Raw genomic sequence first — 20,462 nt, 5'->3', positions numbered from 1 at the left:
AGGGCTATTGCAATGCACTGTTCCATGTGATGAAGGCTATCAAGATCTTGTCCTATATTTATACTCACACACATATACATAAACTTTTATATATAATCATATGTATTTATATCTTGTTTTATTAGAATGAGCTCTGCAGCGCTTAATTTTCTAAAAATAAAAAATACAATTTAGAAGAATAAAACACCAAGAAAACATTCCTAAGGAATAGCAGCAATTTGATTGCCATTCTTTTCAACACATCACTTATTTTTTTTGCAGTTTGCTACTTTTAATGAACCTTGTCTCTCAATCTAAACTTGCAGACATTTTACTATTAAGACTAAGGTTCTCAGTTATCTATGACCAGCCAAATAAATCATTATTTTCTTTATTAATTTTGAATTTATGAATTTTAAGTCATATTATTTCTATTTTTTACTGAACAGTTTTCAAGTATTAACACTTGTGGTTAGCTGTTTGAGATAGAGACTATCTCTAAATATAGATATTCACACTAAAAGTGAAAACAACATCATTCTTTGCTTTTGAATTGACATCCACAAAAAATCCACATTATTTATCTATAATATTCGTAATTCAAAAACTGCATCTTTAACAAGTTTTTAAAAACGGTTAATGACTGTTTTTCCACCATAATTCTATGAATCATTAAGCAAATTATTATAGAGAATGTGATTCCGCAAGTTCATCTGCATGTCGGTTGAACTGACACAGGGTTTGTACCCTACACTTCAAATAATCATCTTCATCAATTGCTCTGGCAATTTTAAATTTTGTGGACCTTGTATAAATAAAATCTAAAACTGTCAGGCTTTTGTGTACTGCAGGCGTATGGTTTACAGATCAGTCTTCAAAATGTTAATCTTCATGGTGACTTGTTTATTTGTAATTCCATTGTTTAAAAATAACAGGAGGAATAAGCATCTGCATTTGCTATTTCAGTGGATAGAAAATATTTTTTCCCATCATTCACAACTCACCACCACTTCTCAGAATGTACACAAGGATCCATTGATTCCACACAAGATGTAGGCAATAAATAATATATCCATCCCTGCCTGTGAGGAGCTTCAAGTCTGTATCAACAACTCTTCACCTATATTTCTTGCAACATGAACCCTTTGAACTCTGTATGAGTATGGGTCTGACAGCTTAATATACCATATTGAAAGGAAGCATTTTCCTGGAACCACTAAGCAGCATCTGAATATTCACATGAGAGAGCTTGCTGAGGAACCAAAACTCATACATATATTATAAATTAAAATTGTATATGGAACGACTGTCACCAAGGCTAAGACTTAACTAAGTAGTATCAGAAAACATGGCATATGTACATACACACACAAAATCAAACCAAACCAAACCAATAAACCCCATAATGTTACATAGCTATAATTATGGAAGCTACCAGAGCCTACTATATTATTTATTTCAGATACAGAACACCTATTTTCTTCACAGAACTATTGCCCCTTTTTATGTATTGGGATAGGTCCTACTCAAATCCTTCTTCTGCTCTGACCACACTGTTTGTGTGGCTTTTTGCAGTCATGAACACACTGCAATTGGGTAAATAAAGGCCAGGATTCTCCTCTAAAAGTGATATACAGACCTAGCACTTATTGTCTAAGCATAAAATTTAATTTTTATATTACCCTTTCTGAGAGGCAATTCTCTGAAATATCTGCTGAAAAAGATATTCAATTTGTAAGAAAACAATCAGGTTAAAGGAAAAAATTTCTATTACCCTGTTGCATTTTCTAACTAAATTAATTTAGACTCATATTTGTATACCTAATATGTAAGTATACAGATCATAAAATTATAGAATAATAGAATGGTTTATGTTGGAAGAAACCTTAAAGATCATCTAGAGAATCACTTCCCTTATCTTGCTGGCCACGCATCTGATGCAGCCGAGGATATGGTTGGTTTTCTAGGCTGCACCTGCATATATGTGATATTGTATGCATTGGAAATTACCATCATGCAAAAATCCCATTCCCTGAAATCAATTATTTCAAAGAAAGACATATTGAAGTCAATATCTTTTATATTTCATTTTTCAAGTTAAAAAGTCATATGGTCCTTTAAATGTTCTCCTTGACTTAAAATACATTTTATCCTACTAAACCTAAGAGCATGGCTCCTCACAAAATACTGGATTCTCAGTCATTTAGTGAAATATGATGCAACGGGAACAGATGAAATGAAGGTATTTTCCCTTGCATACTTCTTCTTAATAATCCTGTTTTGTTGTATTAGTCAGCTTGCAGAAAAATTTTAACATTTCTGAAATTTGCACTGTTTCCTCCTTTAGTATCTGTGCAATAGGTCTCGAATCTTCTTTAGTTCATTTTTAGTTTTTGGTTTGTTTGTTTGTTTGTTTTGTTGTTGTTTAACCCCTTGACAGAGAACTTCCAGTTCTACATAATATAAGAAGAGTTTACTATCAAAGTTAACATTTCCTATGCTTTTCTTAGATTGTTCATCTTGCTCATAAATTTTGGTATTGGAGTGAGAAATATTTCTTGATCTGAATCAACCTCTTGGAACAGACAGATCCTCCTTGCCTCTCCTCCTGAACTTGGCAATATTTGAATGTCAATTAAAGAAAAATGCCTAGAGGTGACTGCTCTGTAAAGAACAAAAGTCAACTGAGTTCTTGCAATCTTCAGTTATGATGAATCAGTTGCATATTTTTCAAAATGTATTTTGCTTGCCAATGACCCAAGAACATACACACAAAAAGATTGGGTCATGGTTTGGCATTGTGCAGCAGGCTAACAGCGCAAAAAGTTCTCTACTAATCAATTTGTACTCCCTTTTCTTAGCAATTTTTGCTACCCCAGAAACATTATTATCCATTGATCTCAATTACTGTAGGTTTATACTGAAGTCATCCTCTCCACTACCACCTAGCCATTCAAAACTTTCTTTGAAGCTGAATGGGATAAAGTGCTTTTTGTCCATGTGAAGATAAAACCTAGTGTGAAACGAATAGAATTTGCGTGGACTTCTATGGACTTTGACTTCTTTTCTGATTACTTTGGGCTTCTAGTCAGTATCCATTTAAAAAATACTTGTAAGTTTATATATATGCTAGTTATGTTTTACTTACCTTTTTTTTTTTTTAACCATATGTTAGAGTCAGCCAATTAATGACCAACTGCACCTCTGAGTAGTCAGCTTCACGTTATACTTACAAATATTCCAATTGAGGTACCGGCAGATTTCCTGACTTTTATGGCTGAGAGCAGCTGACTGCCTTTCTCTCATAAAACTTAAAAAAATATCACTTCAGTACCAATTGTCGATGCAGCCCAAAGTTATAAGAATTGTGTAAATCTTTTGAAATTATTAATGGCATCTTTTTTTCTCCTGTACTGCAAAAGGAGTAGAAATAACCACTGGGTGTGCAGTAATCAATAATCAGAACAGAAGATATTACATGATTTGCATATGTTTACATTTATTTTTTTGGTGTTACAAAATTACTATTCTTATTCTTTTTCAATAAGCATGAATAAGAAAAACATGAAAACATGAATCTGCTGTGTAATACGATTTTCTTTCCTTTTGTCTATGAATAATGCATTGATATTTAACATTAGTATCCTGTTAAACACAAATGAGTTTCTACATGCTGACTGTGCCTAAGCTTATTCATGATGATGTGTGCCTGTGCCTAACCTAATTGTACATTACATGCTACTGCTATTCCACAAAATCCAGCTAAAATAGATTATACCAGGCAACTTTTAAAAACACCTGAAGAGTAAAGTCTGCAGCAGTCAATCAAGTTTGGTATTTTGCTAGATTGCAAATAGCCATAGCGTTCAATTTCTTTCTCTTGAGGGTACTATATACACACTCAGTAAAATTCACAGACCCAGCACCAGTCTAATGAAGTAGTGAATTAGTATTTAAGCTCTGCTTTGAAAAAGATTTTCTCTTCTTTCTGAGAATGTATACCCTTTAGAAAGCCACTGTGTTCCGAACTCCAGCTTTGAATACATAATACAGGAACTGAAGCAAGTGAGCACACATGTCAAAGAACACTCTTTGGATCTGTAAAGTAATAGGTAGTGCTCAAGAGAGTTGTAGATCTTGGTGGCTGGTAACATGCTTCTCACCACTCTGACTTCCCAATACAGGATTGACGTGAGCTAATTTTCAATCTAAAAGTTCATTAATTAAGTCCAAGTTCATCAATCTATTGGCCTGTTTTTTTAATGTGTGGGCATATCTGGGTTAATTTGTCCACCTTAAAATGCCAGTCTTTGTAATGCACCACTCTGGAAGCCACTGTAATTCGCTGTGATATCTAGAACTTAACTATCATAAGTTGGCAGGTACCAGCGTATGCTGGATCTGTCAGGGGTGGAGTTGAATCTTCACAGCAGTGTGTACAGTGCTACGTTGTAGATTTGTGACTAAACCAGAGCTGATAACACAACAGTGTTTTTACTACTTCTGAGAAGTACTTGTACCATGTAAAGGCTTCCTGTTTTTCCAACTCTGCCCCACCATGGGTAGGTTGGGAGTAGGCAAGAAATGGAGAAGGGACACAACCAAGGCAGCTGACCCAAACTGACCGAAAGGATACACTGTACCCTACAGTGCAATGCTCAGCAAAAAGTGAGGGGAGGGCCATATCTGGGAAAGTACTTGTTGCTCAGAGACAAAATGGGCATTGGCCTACTCATGTGAGGTGATGAGTGATCACCTTTACGTATTTTTTTTCCTCTTTCCTTCATTTATTGAACTGTGAGTGTCTCAACCCATGTGCTTTTTTCTCTGCTGCTCTTTCTGTTCTCTTCCCCATCCCACTGGGGATTGGAAGTGAGCAAGTGGCTGTGTGGTGCTAAACTGCTTAGGTGGCTAACCCACAATACAGAGGTACAATAAAGCTCCCTGTCTCTAAATTCATCATGCCCATGTTCCTCTTTTGCACAATATCCATGTAGTCAGACTATTCAGGAAGTGATAGAACTGGAAAAAAAAAAAAAACAACCCAACTCCTTATTTTGACTTTACTTCTCAAAAGTCTGTAAGTAAATTTACTGTTCCCTGGTGAAGCTGCTGCACGGATGAGTAAAGACTGCAAGAGTATTGGGCTCTAACTGGAGGTACAGAAGCTGTAAAAATCTGAATGCACCTGACCACAGGTACAACTCAGGAAAAGTGTGACAGATGTGCTGTTACATGCAGTTACCTCCTTGAGTGTATTTTCTTAGCCTAGTATTCTGCCACATAGCCATAGCCCTTGTCTCCACTCACACTATTATCACAGAGCAAAGAGAGCACATTAAAGAAATTCAACCTATGAGATATAGAACCCACTTCAGCCTTTCTGTCAAAGTGGGAGGAAGACACAAACCTACATCTGCCAATGATCTCATTTTTGGCTTCTATTCTCAAACAGACATTTATTTTTAGAAAGCAACTTTAAAAAATGTAAGGTTCATGTTAGTCACTGTAAAAATAAACACATTATGTAGAAAAAAAAGTACAATCAACAGAGTAAGGAGTATATGATTTCCTAAATTAAAAAAAAAAAAAAAAATAGGAATTTACAGTGAATTTCCCTTTATTGAATAAAGTGTATAGTTACATCTAAGCTCATTTTTTTCAGAAGATATGTCAGATTTCTCTTTAAAAAATGTATACCTGAGATACAAAAGAAAGTTGAAATGCAGTGAGAGGTGTTTTTTAATCACTTCAGCATGTTATACTGATAGCTTACCTTGTAATTTTGATGGCATGACTTCAGACTCACATGGTTCTATTTCCAAAAGAGGAGTGGGCTTATACAACTTTATTTAGTATCACTTTTTTATTAGGCAGATGTGGACTCTTACTTTGCTTTTATGCAGTCTGATAATGCAGACCAAATGAACCTTTGTTTTCACTTTTGAGGTAAGAATAGAAATTTTTATTCATATAGTACTGGATGTTACCTTGGACTGTTAGTTGAGGTTCAGATATTGGGATTTCTTACATGGACCAGGAAGAACATTAGTAAAGCAGAATGAAACATTTTTCTTCTGTAAAAGGGAAGAAAATCCTCTTTAGGCTGTAGAAAGAAAAATTCAATTTTTTCTCCTCAGGGGTGAGGGATAAGGACAGGAGCAGGAATATTTCCACTGAAAAAAGATGCAGAAAGTAGGTCAGGAAGAGTGAACTTTCTGTTCTTTCTTCTATTAAAGAAGATGAGAATAGGGTAAAGTAGTGACTGTATCGAGAGAGTTCATCTCACCAGCTGTGATCATGTTGTCACACACCTTTACTTTTCCTCAGTGACAATAACACACACAAAAGGCAGGAATATATACATTATTTATGCTTCCAAAAATCTATTGCCCTACACTCTACCTGCTATGTACCTTTCCTATGAATAAAATATTTTCTGAGCACTTAACCTTTGCAACAAATTGGCCTCATTTTTATATGGAATTTTATAGACAAAGCAGCTTTGTCTAGAACCCATAGTAAGGACAACTTCCAAATTAATTTTCTGACTTTTCCATAAGAGTTATCTGACTTAAAGATGTAACCACAACTGACCATCTACTGGCACCTGTGAAAAGCCATATGGATTTCACTGAGTCACAGACCATCAGCAGGTGTGAGCTTCTCTGTAGGACAGCTACTGAGTCAGTAGCTAGGACTGGTATTCTACATGACATCAGAGATAGATTTTTTCATCCCCATCACTTACAGCATGGTAGTCACTATCTCAGTCCAACTAATAACTAAGAATATAAATAGTGAATTATTAAAGTGTGCAGTGTAACCTGACTGAATAAATATTAATTATTTCTCCCCCTCTGTTTTCAGGTTGTAGTTGGGTTTGTTTTGAAACAATAAGAAAAAGGGTTTCAGAACGAACCAAATTTTTCAATTTAGAGAGCACTGCTCTTTATTGCATATAATCTGTCTTAATTAGAAAAATAAATATCTATCTTTAGTACTGAAAATATTTTTCCTTTTTTGGAGGTTTTTTTTATGTAAATGATGGCCATATTTTTGCCAAAACTGAACTTATATTTTTCATTGACATTTTACATCTTTCAGAGGCCTACTACACACAAAACTGACATCTTGATGTTGCAATGACTTCCAACCATGAAGCAGGTTGCAGAGAGAGGTTGTAGGCTCTCCATCTTTAGAGATACACAAATCCTGATTGGATCTGTTCCTGGTCACACTGCTGTAGCTGACCCTGCCTGAGACACAGAGGGTGGACTAGATTATCTAAGCAGATCCCTTCCAGCTTCAGTGGTTCTGTGATTCTGTGAAATGCTTTGGGAATCCAAAATCTGTTGGGTTCAGAATTTTAAGGCACATCACCTTAAAATGGTTCTCAGAAGTGGATTAGTATATCTCAAAACATAATAATTAGCATTCTGTTGGTCTTATTCAAAGTCATGTATTGTTGTATTGTTTTTTACCATGGAGAGAAATGTAAATAATACTTTAATGATCTTTAAATCTAGTGTAAAAACTCTTAAATACCATGTTAAAGGAACACAGTTCATACTAAACAAGCTTAGAGAAATCCCAATATATTAAGAAGCTCATTTAATGACAACTATTATAACTACATGTTCTTTTAAAAAGTATTATAATTCAATTTTACAGGCCCCTTGATAAATCTTTGATTAATTTTTAATATTTATTTATTGTCTGGAGCAAAACAGTGATTCTGTCACAATTTAAAATAATGACCTAATCCAGTTTTGAAAGATACCTTTTGAAATACCTTTGGTATTTCTTGTTCCAATCTCTTGTGGTTTAACTTCAGCCAGCAACTAAGCACCAGACAGCCCCTTGCCTGTTCCCCATCCAGCAGGATGGGGGGAAGAGAATTGGAAAGGTAAAAGTGAGAAAAATTGTGGATTGAGAGAACAGTTTAATTATTGAAATTAAAGAAAATATAATAAGAATAATAATAAGAACAACAATAATAATGATAATGATGATGATAATGATAACAATAGTGCATTTTAATGAAAACAAAAAATAAAAAAGGGAAACAAGTAAACCTCAAGGAAGACAAGTGATACTGATGAAAACAATGGCTCACCACCAACCAGCTGATGCCCAGCTGGCCTCTGAGCAGTGGTCCCCCTGGCCAACCTTGCCCTTAGTTATATCTTCCATCATGGTACTGTATGTTATGGAATATGCCTTTGGACAGTTTGGGTCAGCTTTCCCGGCTGTGGTCCCTCCCAGCTTCTTGCGCAGCCCCAGACCCCTGCTGTTGGAGTGATGTGAGAAGCAGAAAAGGCCTTGGCTCTGTGTAAGCACCACTCAGCAATAATGAAAACATCCCTGTGTTATCAGTACTGTTCTCAGCACAAATCCAAAACACAGTCCTGTACTAGATACTGTGAAGAAAATTCTCTCCCTTTCAAAACCAGTAAAACAAGTGTGTAGAACAGATAATCGAATCCACTGAGACATCAGTTTATGCTCTTTAAAAAAAACTGCCTGCACTTCTGTGACATTTAGTATATCATTTTGGAAATGCACTTTATTATTAAGGCTATTTTAAAGAAAATATTTCACATATCAAAGGAAGTAACTTTCAAAGCACTGGACACTTTGAGTGAACTTCTAGCAAAAACATGGACCAAAGAATAAACCTTTATAGACCCTAATTTGAAGATCACAGGTGTTCTGCCTAGAATTCAGTTGTCGCTATAAAATACTCAAGTAATTGTATTGTCTAAAACACAAAACAAGCAAGCATTGAAATTCAAGGGACTGATGCTAGTACATTGATTATCAAAGTATCAATCAACTTTTACAACCAGTCAGCATAAACACATATATTCCTTAGTTAATAACTAATATGAAGCTCAAAAAAATATACTTCAATCAAAATGCACTACACTAGTCTATTAAAACAACACAGTTAGAATCAAGTGAATCTCTATTGGCTCAGTGGATGCAAGTAGGAAAAAATACAGTGTATTTTTCCATCCTAGCAACGCTGCCACATTTTGTTTTCAAACTTCTACATTAACCATTTCAATGTTTCAGTTAACTTTTTTTATTCTTTTGACACTGTCAGCATTATGCTAATTATTTAATTTCCTATAAATATTATTTGAATTTCATAGCTGCAAGCTTTTAACTTCATCTTTTTTTAATTGTGGAAGTATCAACTGTTCAAGAGCTTGAACATTAATGCACTCATCCATTGACTTATGCAGACAGAAAATAAATTATAATAAATAACAATAAATGTCTGAATTTGAACTTTTGACTGCAGATCAAAATAATGCAATGTGGGTAATTAAAATTTTATATATATATATATAAAGAGAGTATTGTCTACATAGATATGTCCATATGAGTGCAAAGATACAGAGTGTGTTGACTCTGTGTTATCTTGCTGCTGTCCAGCTCTGTCACTTTTTCCCAGGTGATGTTGATTGAGATTTAACTGCTGTAACCTCATTAAGACTAACACTGAAGTAAACAGGAAAAACACCCATTGATTTCTACCAAAGCTTTTGCTGACCCTACAAAGTTACTGGAAATAAATCCATTTATTGGAATTGTTTTAATGATTGCTAGTTTATAAACAAGCAATTGACCAAATAATGTTAATTAATATGCTACCATTAAACATGCTCACATCTTTTCCAGTACTAACTTGAAATTTTGATTTCTTTTTCACCATTTATTCTCTGACTCTTAATCTACAAAAGAAGAAAAAAACCCCAGAAAAACATTGATACTCAATGTTCTAAATGTTAAGAGATGTTCATAGTATGTAAAACTTGTTTTCTTCATCCACTTCTGGTTATTACCGTGTGTCACAGAGATAACATATGGAGGAGCAGTTTCTAAGTACAGATCAGTGAGATACAATGTGAATTGTGCAAAAATCTGTTCATTAGTAGAAGGGACACTCATCAAGCTGCAGCAGTCTGATGGCAGATCCTCAGAATGAAGCTGCTGGATCTAAGTTGCAGTACGGTTGACTTGAGAGTCAGGTGGTGGCACAGATTAAAGGTGTCTCCTGGTTATAAACAGGATTCCATGTTACAGAATGTTTTATCAAGTAAAGAGTGATGAGCTGATAGAAACTACAGTAGTAATACTGCTTTCTTTTTTTTTTTTTTGATTTTATATGAAAAATCTGCTATCATTAATTTTGCGTCATATTTTTCACACCACCACAGCAAATAGCACTTGTCATTCATAATCTGTAATTCCTTTGAATAAGAATTTACATGAAAAGAAAATGATTCAACAGGAAAAGAAAAAAAGATTATAAAAAGAACTTAGATTAATTCTTTTTAAACCATGGTACTCATTATATTTCCTTTTTTAATATACATACATTTGATAATATGCAAGCACATTATTATGACTCATTTTCAAATGTTTGTCTTTTGGGTTGGAAGGGTGGAAATTCAACAGAGAAACATTTTCATTCTCTATTCATTCTGAAAATTTACATAGAGTATATTTGAAAGCAGTACAATGCCTTGGTCTTCTTTGAACTAAGTAATTGTCAAAATGGAAAGTTTCACAGTCTTTCTTATGCAAAATAATGTACCTACATTCAAGTGAAAACTGAACTTTCAGGGAAGGCAGGAAAGATTGCCTTAGATTTACAGCTCAACACCACCCTCTCCTGGCAGCACCTCCCAACTGAAATACTGTCAGTTCTGAAAATTTTAGAAACATTTTTGTATTGATTTTAAAATATGGACATCACTTTTACTAATTCAAATAGTATTCCTAACTTACTGGAGAAGAAGAAATTTTTTTCTTTGTGCTGAGAACTGTAATCCACTAAAGCAAAATCTTCTGGGTTTACTGGTTTTCTAGTTTTACCACCATGAATATAAAGGTATTTTATTTTAGATTAATTTAAAAGTATGTACAAACCTCCAGCCTTCAGACTGTTCACAGCCCATGTGTAGTTAACACCTATATTTTAATCACTTAGAAAATTGTTATTTGTTCCCTGTAATGATTAATCTAGGATTAACAAAATTTAGGGAGAAAGTATCATTTAAAAAAATCATAAATTTATTACAGTTCAAATATGAAAAACCGAAGAAAATACCACTTGAAATACTGGAAAGATCAATAAGTAAGGAACGTATTGAGCTTACCTATTTGTTTTATACATTGCTGAGCTATAACAGCTTTTTCTTCCTTCTATTTATCTGCAAGCTCTTTTGAACAGCTTCTTTTGAATTTATATGTTTCCTATCAAAATCAGTTTCAAATACGGACCAAGTCTTTGTCAAAATTTCAACAGCTATCTGAAGAAGTGTATTGCTACTGTAAAAGCAGTAGTCTATCCTGTCATAAAAAAATAAAAAAGAAAACAAGAGAAAAGATGTCGTAAAGGTCATCTGGAATCAATTCCTATTAATATCTTAATTATTTGCAATCCCAAAAATAATAAGCATGTCAGTGTGTAAATTGAAAATTGATGACCCCTGGCATGAATTTGTTTTCAGGGCTCAACATCATTTTCAAAGCAACCAAATGACAAGCCTTTGACCAAATTCGAGCTTGGTATTAGCATCAGAAGTTATTGTCATTCTCTCTACAGTTCAAATTATAATTTTATTTCATCAAAAAATGTATTTGTTGATAAATATACACATATCACTATGGAGCTAGCTAGCACAGATTAGAACATTTTCACATTTTGGCTCTAATGACATAATAGAAAATTCTGCCATTCACTTCACTGAATCAGCAGTTTAATTTGGCAAATATAAACATGCAGGCTTCTGCTTATCTCTTCCATATCTGAATTTTAGTGATCTTATTCACGTTCATAATTTTAGTTTTTACTTTTATATTTGGGAATAGCTACAGTAACACAATGATGCAGTTGTCTGCCACTGTTTGCTATAAATACTTGACCCAATTATGAAGTATTATTTTTTTGTTTGGTTTTTGTCTGGGTTTGTTTTTTTTTTTTTTTTTTTTCCTGTTTTTTTTTTGTTTTTTTTTTTTTTTTTTTTTTGGGGGGGGGGGGTTTGGTTGGTTTTTTTTTTAACTTTTATTCATGCAGATTAAAGAGCCAAACCAAAATATTAAAACCCACCCACCTAGAAATGAGTGTGATGATGATGAAAATTGGAGTTGATTAAATTAAATCAATATCTCTGATTACTCTCTGTATTTATTTTTACACTAAGCAAACAACAGTATGGAAGTGTGGTTTTGCCTTGTACATCAATAGTGGAGTGGGAAATACGGACTCATGTTATCAATAGTTAATTGTGTTCTCAAAAGTTGGTTACCCAAAGACATAAATGATCATATAAATAAGATAATTTACAAATAAGACCATTTGACTAATCTGAAAAAAGTTTTAAACAAGACAATGAATTTATTTTCTGCATTCCCTGTAGCCTTAGAATGAAACCTTCCCTCTAAATTTTGTCAAACTACCAATTTATAGTTTTTCTGATCAGATACAGTAAAATCCAAATTGCTTGAATTCATGAAGGTTTTGTGTACCTCAATCAAAAAGTTTTCTTCTTGCATCTCTTAGGCTTGTTGGCTTATTAGGGAGTAAGATTATCTACAAGGTGGTAGTTGCTTTAACACAAAGCACGTCATGTATATGAATTAGGATATCAGGTTATAAAAGGAGGATGTTACTCCTAGTAAGCATTAAGGACACCATGCACAATTACTTTTTTTCTTAAACTTTGATTTTAAAATAACACTCTTATTTTAAAGAAAGACTTGCATCTGGGTTTGCAGTTCTTTGTTCCTAGTGATACACCAACATATCTTTTGCTTTCCTTTTTCCCCTGTCTTTCATCTAAGAACCTTCAAGTTCTTGCACTATAAAGGAGGTTTCCAGCATTGAAGAAAAGGATAGCTACTGTAAATTACTGATTATATAGTGAGTTTGATTTTCATTAAAAATAACAGAAGATAGACAAGGACAAACAGGTGTCTTTTCTGGCTCTGTACTTTTTAATAAAGTCATTTTTTGTAGACAAAGACCCCATGAAATTTCTGGTGAAACTCCTACATACTTCAGTGAAAAAAAAAAACAAACTAATTGGGTTTTTATTGATTTACAAGGTTAACCTACCTTAAGAGTGGGAAGTTTACATTTTAAACACCGTTTCATCCTAAACCACAATATCCCACAAATGAACGTATTTCATACTTCCAATATAAGGATAATCTATGAAACATGGTAAACAACTGGTTAGGGGAAAGCCTCATAGAATCATAGAATGGTTTGGGTTGGAAGGGACTTTAAGGATCATCTAGTTCCATCCCCTGCCATGAGTAGGGACACCATCCACTTGAACAGGTTACTTAATGCCCCATGCAACCTGGCCTTGAAAGATGAATTATCATTATCTACTTTTAAGTACCATGAAGTCTTAAATCATTGAAATGTTGTGAAAATCTGGCAAATTACATGCTGTAATATTGCAACAAAATAAATGATAAAATACAACTTGGTTGTTTAAAGTCAAGAGTTATAATCTTTCAATTACGTTGTTTTTACCCTCCAGTAAGAAAGACATTGTGAAATACAAGCTTGTCTTATGTTGTCCGTTATTTAATGGTTTTCAAACTGTTTCTATTTCATTATATTTTAAATGATTCAAAACTTCATTGAGTTATTAGCCTTTGATGACCTGCTAGCGCTTCTCTTTACTGTAATAAATAACAGTACCAAGTAAATACAAGCATAGACTACAGTATGTTAATTATAGTTTAAATGTTACTGCTTTATTTTAAATATCCTATTATACTCACATATTATCCAAGATAATGAATAATCTGAATTCAGGGTAATTCAACAATAATATTCCTTCCTTTTTCCTTTTTTTTTAGATGACTGTTGTGTATGTTTTCTTATATTTGCTAGAAACTAATCAAGGAACCATCAACATGAAGGCCATATTTTTCTTGACAAAGAACTTCAGAGGCTGAAAATGGCAATGTCCTCCCAAATGCAACCTAAATGAAGCCACCAGCCTTAGGATTTTAAGGAGCCCAGGAAGGGTGAGCATAACAGCAGGAAGAGGGGTATAAAAGAAGTGTGTGTACAAGAGTTTAACTGCATTATTTTTTCTTATTCTTCCAAAACAATTAGATGTGGACTAAAACTGATTAGACTCTTAAAATCTTATTTATAGGAACAATAAATTATTGATTTTCCGTATCTGAAAGGTGTGCTTCCTCTTTCTCTATAAATCAGATTTTGAGTGTAACACCAGAGCTGGTCCTGTTGCTTGCATAAATGCACGTTTAACCAGCATATCCTTCGTGGGCTCCAGATGCTTTCCAAAAGTTGCAACTCTCCTACAATTTGACCATCACAGCTGTAAAACCCATCTGAATTATTCTGACAGGCTAGTATGTCTCATAAAACATTAACAGTTTGTGTTCAGGTAACTAAATTCAATCCCAGCTCTCCACTGACTATGGAAATGGGTCAAGAAAATACATTTTAATGTTTTAAACCCTGAGCCAAATTTCAGCCAGAAAAAGGCCACTTAGCTGTGTATGACTGAGTATTATGGCAATACAGAAAATACACACTTTTACTATAACTATTTCCTATTACAATTACAAAATGCATTTTAACATTGTCACATTAGTTTTTATAGACATTTTATAAAGACATCAATAAGCTAATATAAGATAATTAAGTGCATGTTTAAATGTGATTAAAAGGTTACATTCTTTCCAATGTAGCATGTGTGAAAATTTTATGAAGTCAACAAGACCCAATATTAAGCATTTACACATTTAATTCTATATTTATATGTATAAAAGTTATTTGGAATTATATGTTATATAAAATCATTTAGTATGAATATATTCAGCTAAAAAGCTATGAAATAAGTAATATATAAAATATTCAATACTGTATTTTATTTCAGTAAGCATAGCAATCTGTATCAATTTTTATTTCCCTACCCTCCCCCAGGACATATGGAAATACTACTTTCTCTTTTCCCCAGCTAGCATCACTTTTTCCTTTCACAATTGCTTTATCATGCTCATATATTTTCTTCCGATCATCTCATTCCCTTACTGATTGCATGTCTCATCAGTAATTTTGCAATTATCTTAAATTATGTCCCTAGTAATTTTTCTAATTATTTTGACTCACATACCTTAATTAATGGTATTCAAATGAATGTTTGAATTTGAATCTTTCTTTCATTCCTTTCTAGTCAATAGCTAGCTCAGGAATTCATTAGCAGTCCAAAATTACTAACTTGTCACAAAAATAGTACTTCTAGGAATTATGCTTGATGTATTTAAAAAGTTATCTGTCTCTGCCCTCTAGTGGTCATGTCATTCCTCAATCATCTCTTAAGAGGAAAAGAACAAAACACCTGAGAAATAAAATGTTTATTGATTTTAGCTTATTTCATCCCAGTTTACAAAATTCAGTCAACTTTTCTGTAGAAAATGGCTTTGTACAAATCCTTTAGATTCATGCTTCTATGCTTTCAAAATAAAAACCAAATACCTTGAAAACAAGCAAATAAGGTAATTTTTCCATGTCCAGTATGATATAAAGTAGTTTTTTAATTATGTTGCACTGCAGTTTCACTGAATCCATTTAAGAAATTTTCAGTTTTGAAGCACTGCAACATGGGAAATCATACCCAAACTCATTCAGGGCAATTTGTTTGAAATCCAATTTTTTTTTAAGAGAAACTGTAAAAAAGAAGAAAGGAAAAAAAAAAAAGAAAAAGGAATTTTAAAAAATCAGCACAAAACCAAAACATTTTGCTATAGTAATTTTTTTATTATAATAAATCTAATATCGCTGTTTTAAAAGATAAGCCAGTATAATTTGTTCCTTAGAAGAAAACAATTCGAAGACATGAGCTTAACATTACTGAGATTCTTCCCTACCTACAATGATAGAATTTTGCTTCTAGGCTTGATGTCAACGAAAAGAGCCACTTCCTGCCTGGCAGCCAACTCTAAAAATCCTCTTTTGGCCCTAGGAAGTTTTCCTTTTCCACACCACTGAGGCCGGTCTGACAGTTTGTTAATCTTCTCAACATCTCAACAGAGGTGCAGGTGGAAGCCTCATCTGCTTCATGTCTGTTAATTCTGTCTGCTCTGGACTGTTTGATCTTCTTGAGCCTTCTCTTCAAGTTCAGTGGCTCTCAGTACATAGGGGTAGCCTCCTCCATTTGGCAAGTTTCACCTGACTTTCCTATGCTCTTTGGAGGAGCACAGAATTATAACTCCAGTTCAAAGGGAGCTCTAGAGACATCAGTCCTAGATCAGTAAAAGCAGGATATATTTCAAACCTGAATGTTGTTGTATAGGGATTTGTCCTTTCACCCTCTCAAAATCTTCAGGGATGAAGACTTCACAGCCTCTCTAGGCAGTCTGTTCCAGTGTTTGATCACTCTCATTGAAAAGACTTTTTGCTTTTTCTTCTTGTCCTATCACTTAATACTCTGGAGGAGTCCTGAGACCAAAAAGACTGGCATGTGACACCAGCTCCTCAATCAGTTGATGACTTGCCACCAGTGGTGTTCCTCAGGGCTCAGTATTGGTGCCTGTCCTATATAACATCTTTAGTGATGATTTGGATGAGGGGATTGAGTGTATCCTTGGTCAGTTCACAGGTGACACTGGGTTAGATGGGAATGTTGATTTTCTTTAGGGTAGGAAGGCTCTGCAGAGGGATCTTGACAGACTGGATTGATGGGCCAAGGCAAGGACAGCTGCATGAGGTCCAAAAAGGTAAAATGATGGGTCCTGCACCTGGGTCACAACAACATCATGCAGTCTGTGACACTGAGGAAGAATGCCTTGAGAGCTGGTGAGCAGAAAGGGACTTGGGGATGCTGGTTGACAGCCAGTTGAACATGAGGCAGTGTGTGCTCAGGTGATGAAGAAGGCCAATGGCATCCTGGTCTGTATCAAGGTTAGTGTGGCCAGCAGGACCAGAGCAGTGATTGTCCCACTGTACTCAGCACTGGTGAGGCGACACATTGAGTGCTGTGTTTGGTTTTGGGTCACTCACTTCAGAAAGAACATTGACGTGCTGGACCATGACCAGAGAAGGGCAACAAAAGCAATGAAGGGTCAAAGAAAATGTCTTATGGGGAGTGACTAAGGAAACTGGGATTGTTTTGTCTGGAGAAGAGGAAGCCCAGGTGGAACCTCATTGCTCTGTACAATTACCTAAAAGGAGATGGTAGTGCGTGGGGTCAGCCTCTTCTGCCATGTTTCAGGTGAAAGGACAAGAGGAAATGGCCTCAAATTGCACCTGGGGAGGTTCACATTAGAGATTAGGAAAAAAAAAATTCACTGAAAGGTTTGTTAGGCATTGGAATAATTTGCCCAGGGAGATAGTGGAGTTACCATCTCCAGTAGTTTAAGAAGCATCTGAAAGTGGCACTTGGCTATATGGTTTAGGGGTGGTTATGGTGGTGACAGGATGATGGTTGGATGACCTTGAAGGTCTCTTCTAACCCTGATGGTTCTGTGATTCTGTGTGATTCTCTTACTGGCAGACTTCACCTGCACCTACTTGTTTCTTTTCCATTGTCTGGCAGAAGCAAGGACATCCCCACATGAACAACTATGGCACTGCTCCTTACATTCAGAACCCTATGCTCATCCTTGGTATGCTCAGCATTTACTTTGGTGGTAATTATTACTGCTCACATGGATGAGCAGCAAGAAATGCTTGTTGAAGGCCTCAGTAATTTCTCCACACATCCTGGTTGCAAGACCCTTACAAACAGCAAAACCTCTCAGATAGCTCAGATAGTGAGCAAATGGTGCCTTCACTGTTATCCCATCCTCACCGTGCCGAAAGGAGTTTCTCAACAGCATCACGGACTGCCCTGTCACAAAGGTGTCATATCATACTTGGTTTCCTGATATGTCTTTCCTTGTGGAAGTTGTTCCTACTCATCTGTTACCAGGTCTTAGTTCATTTTCTGTATGACCATGTCTGCAAGAGGAGAAAAGCTTTTTTCCTCTTGCCTGAAAATCCAGTCTTTCAGCCTGCCCCAACCTTGTAGCCTCTGAGCTTTATTGATTCAAGCAGTCTTAGTTCTCCTCTCTTAACAAAGCAGGGCTGAGGCTGTTGAACTTCCAGGGCCTCTATGAAAAACTCGTCAATCTTCTTGCTGCTGAGTCCTGCTCTGATGTTTTGAAGATTATCCATTCCTTACTGCAGCCCTGTCAGTATGTGACTCAGTGCCTAAACAGAGTTTACCTGCATGACGAAGGGGGTGCACAACTAGCCCATCTCAATCCTGGGAAGGTGTCCATCATTACTTGCAACCTAGCACTGGGAAACTGTCCTCTCACAGGACTCAGTAGAGTAAAGCCTTCTAATCTGCCCTTGAAGTCCACTGGTCAATGCTAGCCAGGACTGTGTCCTGTGGTGCATTACTGCTATGGTTGTACCAAACTTGGCAATCCCAGTCTGTCTCAAGCAGTGTCTTCAGGACTGCTGCCCTCACAAGATGACTGTCAAATCCCCTTTCTGCTGCCCATGGTTGCTGTCATTCCTAGAAAAAGTTAAAGAAACACTCCATGGTTGTGTAATAGCTCCCCATGCAGAAAGAACTTGAAGGTGTAGGTCCTCCTTAATAAGGGAAAAGCAAATAGATGATGCAGAAGCCTATCTCTCTGAATAGTCATTGTGCAAACTGTACAGTTCCTTTTTGCTAGCCCTGTTTGGCTTTCTCAGTATGATGCAGCTGAGGAAAGTGAAAGGACAAAACCACTCTATTTTGCAACAGTCACTTCAACTTCTTGCAGCCTGTGGTGTTTTATTTGTATGACACTATGTATATGATATTACTCTAAAAAGGCGACAGACAAGAAATCTGCCAGGTGTGCAGCAAAACAAAGTCTACAAAAATGCTGTTGAAAATAAACATCAAAGTGTAATAAAGAAAGAATACCTAGGAACCAAAGGATTACCTAAAACCAAACAGAGGAAAAAAGGAACTGAATTTCCAGGCTGAAATCAAGCTAGGAACAAAAGACCAGTCTGCAAGGACAGAAGAGGCCTTTTTGCTTTATTCTTATCTCCTCTGAGTTTACTTTTTAAAGTTACATGTCCTACCATATATTAAAATATAATTATATTGAAAAAACACTTTTTTTTTTTGACTGTGCTTACCAAAATAATGGCAAAACATTTTCGATAGATATCTTTTAATTGCTCCTCAAGTTAGGTTTTGTACCATGCGGTAGCCTGTTAACCCCTTGATTCTGTGATGCCATGTTCCCCCTGTTCCCTGCCCCAGCCTTGGCCACCCCCTCGGTTTCTCCCTATTGGCTCCTGTACCACAACCACGCCCAGGGACCACCCCTGGGCCCCTGACAAAACCACCCCACACCCAGACCACGAGGTTTCTCTCTCTGCCTCTGAGGGTGCTGGGACAAGATGTGACTAAAGCCACCTTACCACCCTCATGGGAGACCCTTCTCTACCTCTTTTATCACTGCGTTGTAACGCTGTTGTAACGCTGCTGCGTTGTAACGCTGCTGGCTGCCGGAGCCAGATCAAGGGGCTGTCCAAAATGGACTCCGGGATGTGACTGATCGCACGGTCCAAGGTAACCCCTGCTGTGCTCACAGGGAGCTGCAGCCTGCTAGGCAGAGTCAAGCAGTTACAACAGTACCATAATTCTCTTAGCATTTTATATTAGTTTCAATAGCAGAAGTCAGCTCCATCTGTACTCCTCAATCAGTTTCTGTCATGTCTACATTTTTAGGAGACCTTCCCTGAGGGAATCCAGACATTCCCATGTGGCATGTCTATTCATTTTATATGTAAATTTTAGCATCTCCTTCATATTTGAAAGTAAGAGTTTTTGATGGTCTGCTCTGCTTTTTGGTAATTTCCATGATCAGCATGCTGGTTTTTTTGGACAATATCAGATTACTTTCAGACTGTTTTTCTCATGGCTGTCTGGTCCGCATTCCTGGTACATGGCTCCTAGGTTTGCAGCTCTACACACCTTTTCATGTTTAGCTCTTGCATACACTGTTACTACTGTGTTTTCTCCTTCCAATTGGTAACCACCATTCCTTGTTCTCTCACTAGTACAGAGAAGGTGGTCACAATCCTCCCAGCCCAGTCCCAGGGTGGAGTCCAATATTGTCTGCAACCTAGCGCTAGGAAACCGTGTCCTCTCATATAACTAATTAAGGCAGAGTAGTGAAACAGTGGTGTACCCAAAGACTACTGCAGCCCTTCTGGAACACTGTCAGCAGTTACTTACTGTTGATTTAAATATGTAATATTTAACTATTTTTAATTCTTCACATTTTTATTACTAATACAGGAATGCAGTGAAGCACTGACTTTTGTATGCACTCTAAATCATATCACTTATGCCCTTCCTCTCTGTTTTTCAGCTGTCTAAGTGACCCAAGGTTCCTCTCAGGAATTTGAT

This window comes from Corvus kubaryi, unplaced genomic scaffold (assembly GCF_017639235.1).
Source record: "Corvus kubaryi isolate FWS band 111438036 unplaced genomic scaffold, C.kubaryi_AGA036_p1.0 133, whole genome shotgun sequence".
Classification (NCBI taxonomy): Eukaryota; Metazoa; Chordata; class Aves; order Passeriformes; family Corvidae; genus Corvus; species Corvus kubaryi.
Note: the sequence above shows the minus strand (reverse complement) of the source record.